Below are 10,763 nucleotides of genomic sequence, written 5' to 3'. Positions count from 1 at the left end.
CTTTGGCTTGTCTTAACACTTATTACTCTAAGGTAAGAAACTCTTTACTAATGGCTCCAAGCCACTCTTGGTTAGATAAATCGTCGCATTTAATGCTCTCTCAACAATTTATCCACTTTGCCACGACATGTTAGGACTCTATCACTCATATCGTTGAGTATAACCAAAACCAACATGCACACCCGGTATGCCTTACGTTTCCTAGGAGATATAGTGATGCCTTGCTTTGGCGTAGCCCATCACTACTCTCATAAGGTCGGTAAGTGTTGTTTTGGAATGACCAGTTTTACTCAATATTATAGGGACCTAGGGTTTCTATGTTGGTTGATTTAAGTGAACTTAATTAATCATCACAACATTCGAAATCCTAAACATACATCTAACATATTATTCATGTATATAAACATAAATATATATCGAAAATATAATTAAATGATTCATTTGGCAACTAGCATGACCCCTTGAGTCCTCAAGTGTTCAAGGATCTTCTCTTACAACTTCATGGCTTCGTCTTCCAAGAACCTCCGTCTTCAAGACATAACCAAAATAATGCAAATACTAGTATCTACGATTAGGACTAATCTAAATATTAAGGTACAAAAATACTCAACGGTTCGCAGACTGTATTTAGATTTACAAAAATACATGATGGAACGCAGTCCGTATTTTCTATCCTAATCGGGCCCCACTAGTTGCCATTTTATAAAACTTGTGAGAGAATATACATTTCATTCATCCATTCACTATATGTGAATGGCCCATGCATTTTACAACGATAAATAAGTAATAATGCATAAACACACGTAAACTAGTAACTAATTTAGGTGGTTAATCCAATTAACGCGCCTAATTAAAACTAATCAAAGTAGTTTAACCGATTATGTGATTAAGCTGAATTAAAATTGAAGCTCCCACTAAATTCCGCATCCAACTTAATTAATCCAATTAATAAAACCGGTAAACCCAAAATTTTGCAAGTGCCACTCAAAACCCGAGGCCTAGCATCCAAAATTTAATTAAAATAATTTAAACATAATTAAAATAATTAATATTGGCAAAACGCAAATATAATATAGCCCTAAAACCCCAAAGTGCCTAACATCAAGCCTCTTGGCTTGGTGTGCTAGGCACCGGGGTAATAAAATCATTCAAGTGCACTAAACCAAATTAATTCCAAGAACTATTCTTTAATGAAATTTGGTTCAACTTGATGCAATATAAAATGAAAAAGGACTATTCTCACCATTAAGTTAACCAACATAAATTAATTATGAGATTTGACAAAAATAAAAGAGAGTTGGAATTATGAACATAAATATTCAAATAAATATTCCAACTTTAACTTGTGAATCCTTGAAAAATTATATCTTCCAATATGAAGATTAATAAAAATTCTATCACAAGTTTAAAACTTTATGATTCCAATCAACTTAATAAATGATTAAATCAAAAAAGTTCAATAAACATAAATGGAATTTAGTAACACAAAGTTCCAATCACTTAAAATAATTAAAGATTGAATCTTTAGTACTTAAGAGCCTCAAAATACAAACTTTTCACACTTAAAGAAATTTATTTGCAATTATGTGAAAATTTGAGCCAACTATTAAGCACCAATTACTACCAAGTAATTATGCTAAAAAATGGTCTAAAATTGCAGAAGCATCAAGGGAAGAACCATATGCATAATCACAATTGATATGCCATTAAGATTCAAGGTTTAAAAGATTTAAAAAATTTCGTCAAAATGAAAAATCCCTCGAAACAAGCATTTCTGGGCAGAATTTAGCTTTTTCGCAACCCTTAAAGTATCAGAATGTTTCCAGAATATCGATTCCACCCAAAATTCACTAGTCTTAGGCAAAAATCTGGGTTCTGGAGCCAAAATTCTAAATAAAACGAGTTTAAAATTAACAAAATCGAGCTATTGATCTAATTAGCAACAAAACCAGAAATTAAATCCATTTTAAACACCTTGAAAATTTTAGTTACAAAAATAAATGAGCAAGGCTCCGATACCACTGTTGGGTTTCGGTAAGTTTAACTCACCCGGAACAAAACCTGACCCCAAGACCCGCTCACAATTAATATAACTAAATGACATAAATAACAAGAAAGCGAGAAAAGACGATCTTACCATTGTCGCGTGCTTCGCTCACACCCGGAGCTCTTACTTGAAAAACCAAGTCTTGCAAGTGCAGAGACCTCCTACGGTATGCACTCGCAACTCGACCGGATCGGTCTCTTACTCGGAATTTAGCCGAGTTGGACCAAAACACTACTCGAATATTATATGAACGATCCCAAGGTATGCCTTGGCTATTTATAAGGAGTGCTTCCTTGTGAATTCCTTTCATCTTTCAATATGAGATTCTTTCTCAAAAAGATTCCACATGGAAAGAATGTTGAATTCAAATCCTAGTTAAATAAACAAAGGAATCACTAAGTAACAAGTGTCACATGGTTAGGTGAGGACCACTTCCTCACTTGCTCCCCAAGGCAACTCACATCCATTGTGAGCTAACCATGTGGCACCTAACCTTGAGCCCCAAGATGGGTTCGGTTTGGCCGCCACCCTCCGGCCTGAGTCCATAACCTATCCGGGTTCGCGTCCCGCTGCAACATGATGCCACGTGGCTCAGCCACATGGCGTGCTGCTATGTGCGCTGCTAGCCTGCTACGTGGCGTACTGCCACATGCGCTGCCAGGTGGCGTGCTGCCATGTGTGCTGCCATGTGTTGCGCTTCTATTTGGCACGCTTCTCTATCTTTTCGCGTGGCTAGGGTTTTTACTAGTTACTTGAAGCATTTTCTCGTCTCGCCAATTCCTAAATTTTGGCTCAACTTTTGAGATTCGGTTCCAACGCTCTAAGCTCGTAATCCGACGTGTTTGTTCATAATAATCGAGTGACTCATTAATTCCTTCCGGATTAATTCGTCGTATCGGATCATTAGTTGCTTGGGTGTGACCCAAAGGGTTCAATCAAGATTAAGCTGTAATATTAATTATACATTAATATTACTGATCGAAAGCGACCTCCAACTAGGCATTCCGATCACTTGACCTCACTTAATAATTAACTTTCGAATAATTCTAAACCCTCTATCGGAGTAATAAACTTGTTTGAAGGACACCATTCCTATCAAGAGGTTCCTATCGAAAAAGAGTCTGTGAGGATTTTCATCAAGAACCTCCAAGAAAAGTATTCAAAACATTTGAATTACCAAAGCAACTTGAATAATTTTAGGGCTTTCTATGACATAGGTATTGATATCGGGGACGACCTTGTAAAACAAAAATCTGCTAATAACAACAACAGTGGCTAGAAAGGAAAGAAGAACGACAATCCTTCTTCTTCCAAAACCAGCCACTCAAACAACGTTAGCACCTTTAACTTGAATGAGGTCCTTGCCATAAACAATCAAGGAAAAAAGAAGCCATTTAGGAAAAATTTCACACCTATTGGCATGAGTTATGACATGGTATTCGATCTCATTCACGCTAATGGACTCATAACTCCTATTGGACCATTTGGAGATCCACCAGTCAAATGGAAGACGGCTAGTTAGAACCCCAATGTGCATTGTAAATATCACCAAGGCAGGGGCCATCTCACTGAGAATTGCTGGAAGTTGAAAGAAGCCATTCAAGATTTAGATGTAACAACAAACTTCCATTGCCTCCTGCTAGCAAGAAGCCAGGTATTAATAGTGCTCCACTTTCAGATGCCTTGGCAATTACTGATGAGGAAGATCACGTTGATCCACCACTCCTCATCAAACTGATTGAAGATACTCATGCTATTGAAGAAGAGGAGGAAACCTTTTTCGATGCCATGAGTGATTTTCCCCCAACTAAAGAACTTGCCTCTAAGGAAGAGGTATGTGCTCTCATAAACACAATGAGGGAGTCAATGAACCTACTTCGTGATTCCATCAAACAAATGAAGTTGGCTGAAAATAAGTAAATTATTTAAGAGATGAGGCCCACTAAAACTACTAAAAGGAAGCCGTTTTCTTTCAACGTTGTCGAACCACCCAAAAGGAATAACAAAGTCTATACACCTATTCGGACCTCCTATGAAAACATGTTCAAAATGCTCTTCGAGAATATAAAATCAAACCTCTTAAGCTAAGACCATTTGAATCATTAAAAAGGACGGATAACTTATATTGTACATACCATCATTCTGGAGGACATACTATAGAACATTGCTTTAAATTCAAGGATCTCATCCAGGGATTTATTGACAGTGGAAAGCTTGTCCAAGAGAACCTAGAGAAGGATGTGAGTATTAATGGAGATTGGGAAAGTGACGACGAGGATGTCTACCTTAAAGATATAGAAGAAACCCCACTCTCCACAATCTGTCCTGTCGATGACATTTGGGCGAATAAGATTCATCCATAGATGTCCTCACAAGATCAGGAAGAATGCAACCTCCCATCATAAACCAACCTATCCCTACCACTCAGCAAGTCCCAGTGTCACTTATAGAAGACAACGATGTTGTTAAACAACTAAGGAAGAGTAAGGTTGAGATGAATGTATAGAAGCTAATAACCACATCCAACGAGCGTAGGCTCGCGATAATGAATGCTTTGGCTAAAGTAGGAATAGATTCAGAAACCTCACCTGAGAGTTTAGCTAATTTTCTCACTAGTGATCATCCTAGTCCCATCAACTTGATCACCTTTTTTGAAAAGGACTTAGTTCCTGAAGGTGACAAGCATAACAAGGCCTTGAAACTCACGGTTATTTGCAAAAGGATGAACATTCCAATGACTCTTGTAGATAATGGGTTGACAATTAATGTTTTCCCACTCCGAACTGCAAGAATGTTGGGAATAAAAGATGAAGACTTGTCTCCATCAACACAAGGCATAAGAGCTTACAATAACACTCGTCGTCATGCTCTTGGGACTATCACTATGAATGTTAGGGCAGGAGTCATTGAACATGTTACTACTTTTCAAGTGGTAGATATTAAAGCTTCATTCAACTTATTGTTGGGACGCCCTTAGCTTCATGACCTTAAGGCCGTTCCTTCATCCCTCCATTAACAAGTCAAGGCCATAGTTGGAGGAATTCCTGTCACAATCGATTCTTCCCCCATAAGAATTAAAGCGATGGATAAATCGATTATAAATGTTGAGCACGATGAAAACGATGAAGATTAATGGGGCTTGAATGCTGAAGAGGTCGCTTTAATCGAGGAAGATGAAATAACCCTCTTTGCCATGACCTCCATTTGAATATGACAGTCAATGCAATTATAAGGAGACAAGGAAAATTTCCTGGAATGACTCTAGGAAAGAAGAATAAAATAGCAAAAAACAAATGGGACTACCTGGCCTCCCTAAGTTAGATACTTTTAGACTTGATTTCTAACCAACTCTTGAAGATCTTAAGCGAGCCCAGGAAAAGTTCAACGCACGAAGAAACGCTCATACCCAGAAAAGAGCAATTCCAATGGACCACTACCCTCTCACCCTAAATGGACAATTCATAAAAAAGGATGAAGATTATTCATGCCATGAATTCCCTGAACCTTTTGTCAAAGATGGGATAAGACAACCAGGTTTCGAAATATTCTTGGATTGTAATTTCTTAGATGAGATCCCAAAATCTATCCACAAAGAGCAAGCACCTCCATTCTTTGACTTCAAGGTTATGGGTCTCCTCATTTGATACGAGAAAACCGAGCCTAAGCGTGTTGACAACAACTCCGCGCTTATCCAAACGGTGTTGTAAAGTGAAAACTTTGACCTCTCGACGCTCATTACTACGGTGCAAGGATTAGTTCAAGGATGGGAAAATACCGTGAAGGTGACTACACCAAGTGGAAGAAGAATCTACATCACCACAGGACAAGGACTAATGTTTGATGAGTCTGGATCGTCTGATTCTGAGTCTGAGTCTGAATTTGATTCTTCTGTTATCAAGGCTTCTAAGTCTCTTATAGTTGCAACTCCTTCTATTCCTCCTAGTTTAGAACCTACTCCTAGAATAGTTGGTAGTCAAGTCCCAATGGACACATCACTTTTTGATGTAAGGGTTTCAGAATTCAATAATATGTCTTCTTTCGCTTACTCCTCATGTCATTCTCTTACCCAAGATGACGAGTATTGCTTTGATAACAATGAAAATGACAAAGAAATAATAAAGCAGTGGAAACACTTGAAAATAAAACACCGATAATTGAGGATACTGAAACGATTAATATCTTAAAAGATCTAACTGTTAAAAGAGAAGTTAAAATTTGTTTAACTCTTAATAAAGAAGAAATAACCGATTTAATTGGTCTATTAAAAGAATATATCAATGTTTTTGCCTGGTCATATGAAGATATACCAGGAATAAATAGAGAAATTTCTCAACACATTATACCATTAATTCCAGGAATAAAACCTGTAAAACAAAGTTACGTCGAATGAAACCCGACATAGCTCTTAAAATAAAAGAAGTTCAAAAACAAATAACTACAGGTTTTATCAAGGTATCCAAATACCCTGAATGGGTTTCTAACGTGGTACCGGTTCCTAAGAAAGATGGTAGGGTAAGAATGTGTGTCGACTACAGAGATCTAAATAAGGCAAGTCCAAAGGATGACTTCCCTTTACCACACATCGACATTCTGGTAGACAACACAGCTAATCACGTACTTCTCTCATTTTGGATGGATACGCAGGTTATAACAAGATCCTCATGGCCCAAGAAGATATGGAAAAAACCACTTTTATAACACCTTAGGGCATTTACTATTACATGGTGATGCCATTCGGGTTGAAAAACACGGGTGCCACTTACCAAAGAGCAGCGACTGTCTTACTCCATGACATGATGCATAAAGAGGTTGATGTATATGTGGGCGATATGATTGTAAAATCAAAAGACCATCCAAGATATCAAGTAGCCTTGAGAAAATTATTCGAAAGATTGAGGAAATACAACATGAGGTTAAACCCAGCCAAGTGTGCTTTCGGAGTCACCTCAGGAAAATTCTTAGGCTATGTCATTATGATGAGCGTCATTTATGGCGCTCAATAGAGTAGCTTTTAAATACTTTTTCTATATTTTCTTGCTTTATTTTCATATAAGATTTCTAGTTTTCTTTTATTTTCCGTCTTTATAACTCATTTTGGTTTTTCGTTCACTTTTATGAGATTTCATGATTTTTGTTCTTATTTAGCTATTTTAGTTTAGTATCTATTCATTTTGTTTTCTCTCTTACTTTTACTTGAATTTTTGTTAGTGAAGTTTCAAAGTTTTATTTGCTACGCTTTCACGGTTGCGCCCTCATTGATTCTAGGTCATGAAAGCGCAAATATTTGAAGATCAAGGGCTGCCCTCCTCGCGGGCATCATCACGAGAGCACCGACGATAGGGATGCATGAGAGCGCTAGGAGCAAAACTTTGCACAAGGATCTACCAGCGAGCAAGAGGAGTCATGCATGCCACAACACCACAATAGGGGTGCACGCGCGCAGGCCCCTCTGTGCGTGCGCGCAGACCCTTGCGTGCGCGCGCACGGGCCTGTGGTGCGTCCGCACGGCCCTGCTTCGATCCTCTACGCTCATTTTACTATATATATACCCCTTGACTTTTCCTTTTTTAGGGGATGACGATTTCACTTGTACTTGAGATTTTATTTCCAGATTAAGTAGAGAGAGAAAGTAGAGAGAGAAACTTTAGATTACTTGTTTTGTACTTTAAATTACATCTTTGAGCTTGGGTTTCATCTTTAATCAATGAAAATTAGTGAGAATTTCTTTCTTTGAATTTACTTTTGCTTGCTCTTTCCTTTAATTCTTGAATGTTTGATTTGATTGTTGATCTTTGGTTTGAGAATTTTTTGAATTTGATTTTCTCTTTGATTAAGCTTGAAATAATGATGTTTGTAATTCAATTTGCTTTGTTTTTCAATTCCATTATGATTTGTGAGTACATTAGTAGCTAGGGATAAGGGGAAGCATGCTTGATTGATGATTTTTGCTAGTTGATGATTCTTGGATGATTGAATTGTTGCTATTAAATTTGTTGACATAGTTGTGCATGTGATTAATTTGATTAGGAGTGATCAACCTAGATGATTAATCTAGATTGCATAGCAAATTTCAATGGCATGTACCCTTGATTTGAGAATTACTTTAATTGGTTGAATTTGATTGTGATTTTTCTTGTTAGTCATTCATAGTGAGCCCTAGCTTGAATTATAGGAGATAGCTCTTGAATTCTATTAATTGCAACTATTGCTTGTCCCTTTGCAACGTTTGAATCAATTGAGTTCTTCATCGATTGGCATAGTCATTGAGATTGCATGTGGAACCTTAATCCTTAGTGTTTAGCATATTGATTTCGTGAGTTGATTAGTTAATTGAGACCTTAGTTATAATTCAATTCACTTCACCTCTCATTCTTCGAAGTAGCTTGACCATAGGCTATAGCATTCTCCTTCTCATTTCTCGTGGTTCGACTCGGACTTGTCCTATACTAGGAATAAGTTTGACTTTCTTAATTGTTTGATTGGTGGTACTTTAGATTTCAACGACCTAGATTACCACCACGTCACACTAGTTCCAGAGGAATAGAAATAGATCCAACCAAGATCAAGGCAATCATGTCAATGCCGCCGCCCAAGACTGAGAAACAAATTCGAGGATTTATTGGCCGGTTGCAATGCATAAGTGGGTTCATATCTAAACTCACCATGATATGTGAACCAATATTCAAGAAGCTCAAAAAGAACGTACCGGTAATATGGGATGAAGAATGTCAAAAATCCTTTGATAAGATCAAAGCCTATCTCGCCAATCCTCCTGTATTAGCACCTGCACTCCTAGGAATCCCTCTTCGTCTGTACTTAACAGTCACCAAATAAACAATGGGAGCTATGCTCACACAAGAAGTAGAAGGCAAGGAAAACGCCATCTACTACCTAAGTAAGAAGATGCCCGAGTATAAGGTACGCTACACACCTCTCGAAAAGTTGTGTCTCACACTCGTGTGGGCTATAACCATGCTAAGACACTACATGCTTGTCCATACAGTATATGTAGTATCCTGAATGGATCCCCTTAAGTACCTTTTTGATAAATCCACACTCAACGGGCGAATATCTAGATGGATAGTCAACCTAGACCAAAAGATGTAAGGTTTATGCCTCAAAAAGCCATTAAAGGATCGGTGGTTTCAGATTTCTTAGCAGACTTCCCAATCGAAGACTCGACACCAATGCATGAAAATGAATTCCCCGACTGACAGGCTAAAGTCGTATCACCTAATCAAAAGTAAATCCTAAAAACACTAACTAATAATAGATAGGGAAGTAGGGTTGAATCCACAGGGAAACGAGTCTTTCTATTCCTAATTAATTATTATAATCTAAATTATTAAGTAACCAAAAGTTGTTATTTAAAGGAACTATACTACGAAGAATATGAGTAAGGAGAAATCAAATAATAAAAGACCTAGGGTATAGGTTCACCAATAAATAATATTCCAGGGTAAAACATAACAATCAATCATCAATGCATCAATTAATCAGATCATAAAGGGCTTTCGCTACCTATGACGACAATCACAGAGTTAATTTACCGGTATTAAATCTCATCTCTCGAATCTCGACCTAACTATTTATAAATTAGTCTGCCTATTGAAACTAAGCCTAAACATCAATTCTCATCTCTCGAATCTCGAATCAATATTGCTAAACTCATACGAATTAAATCTGGCCAAATCTAACCGCATAGCATTAAATCAATCAATAGGAAATTAATCAAGCATTTACAATTAACAATAATAAATTACCCCTTCATATTATTTATGGATCCCCACAACCCTAGAAAGAAAACTACTCATGCATAATTAACTATAAACTAATCAAAGCAATTAAACAAGTCATGATGAAAGAAAGAGAATAAATAACTGAGATTAAAGGAGAAGAAATCGTTACCAAAGTTGAAGGAAACAAGAGATGGAATTAAACAAAAAGTTGTAGAGAGAGAAAATAATACTAGAGTTTAAGAGGAGAGAGAGAGAGAAAATTTAGAGAAAGGGAGTAAGGAAAAGGGAGAAAAGAATACTAAACTCGCTCAACAAAAGCGTATAAATACTAAGCTCGAAAATCCTAAGTTAAAACAACTTAAACAACGCTTAAACTTCTCCACAGAAACACGTGCCCGATCAGGCAAGGCACCGCCCGATCGGGCCCGCTTTTTTTTTCTTCGTGAGCTTCTCTTCTCGCGCCCGATCGGGCGCGCCTTCGGGAGGAGACCCTTGCACCGGGTGGTCACACTTTGGGCTACTTGGACTCCTTGTTTAGGCTTGTAACTCGGCCCAAACCAAATATCTTCCTTGGGGCTTTAATCATTCGGTCCAATGCCTCATCTTCTCATAAGTCGAGCCCTTAATCACCGAGTCAAATTCATTTAACTTGGTCTTGGGCTTTAGATACCCGGCCATAAAATACGAACAAACTCCAATATTTTTAAAGGGGCTCAATAAGCTCGGGAATCATCATAATTCTGCAAATTCCTACGAAATAATACTAACTCTACAAAAGCACTAGAAAACGTATATTAGTAATAAAAATAGCTCCGCAGAGCTCAAATAAGCACAAATATGACCGTGGGACAGGAAATAAATAAATATATATATATATATATATATATATATATATATATATATATATATATATATATATATATACAATAGACTTATCACCGACGAAGACTTAATGCTCACAAAAGACGATACTTGGA

The sequence above is a fragment of the Chenopodium album genome, chromosome 12 (genome assembly GCF_948465745.1).
Source record: "Chenopodium album chromosome 12, dcCheAlbu1.1, whole genome shotgun sequence".
NCBI classification, from domain to species: domain Eukaryota; kingdom Viridiplantae; phylum Streptophyta; class Magnoliopsida; order Caryophyllales; family Amaranthaceae; genus Chenopodium; species Chenopodium album.
This window is presented reverse-complemented; position numbering follows the sequence as displayed.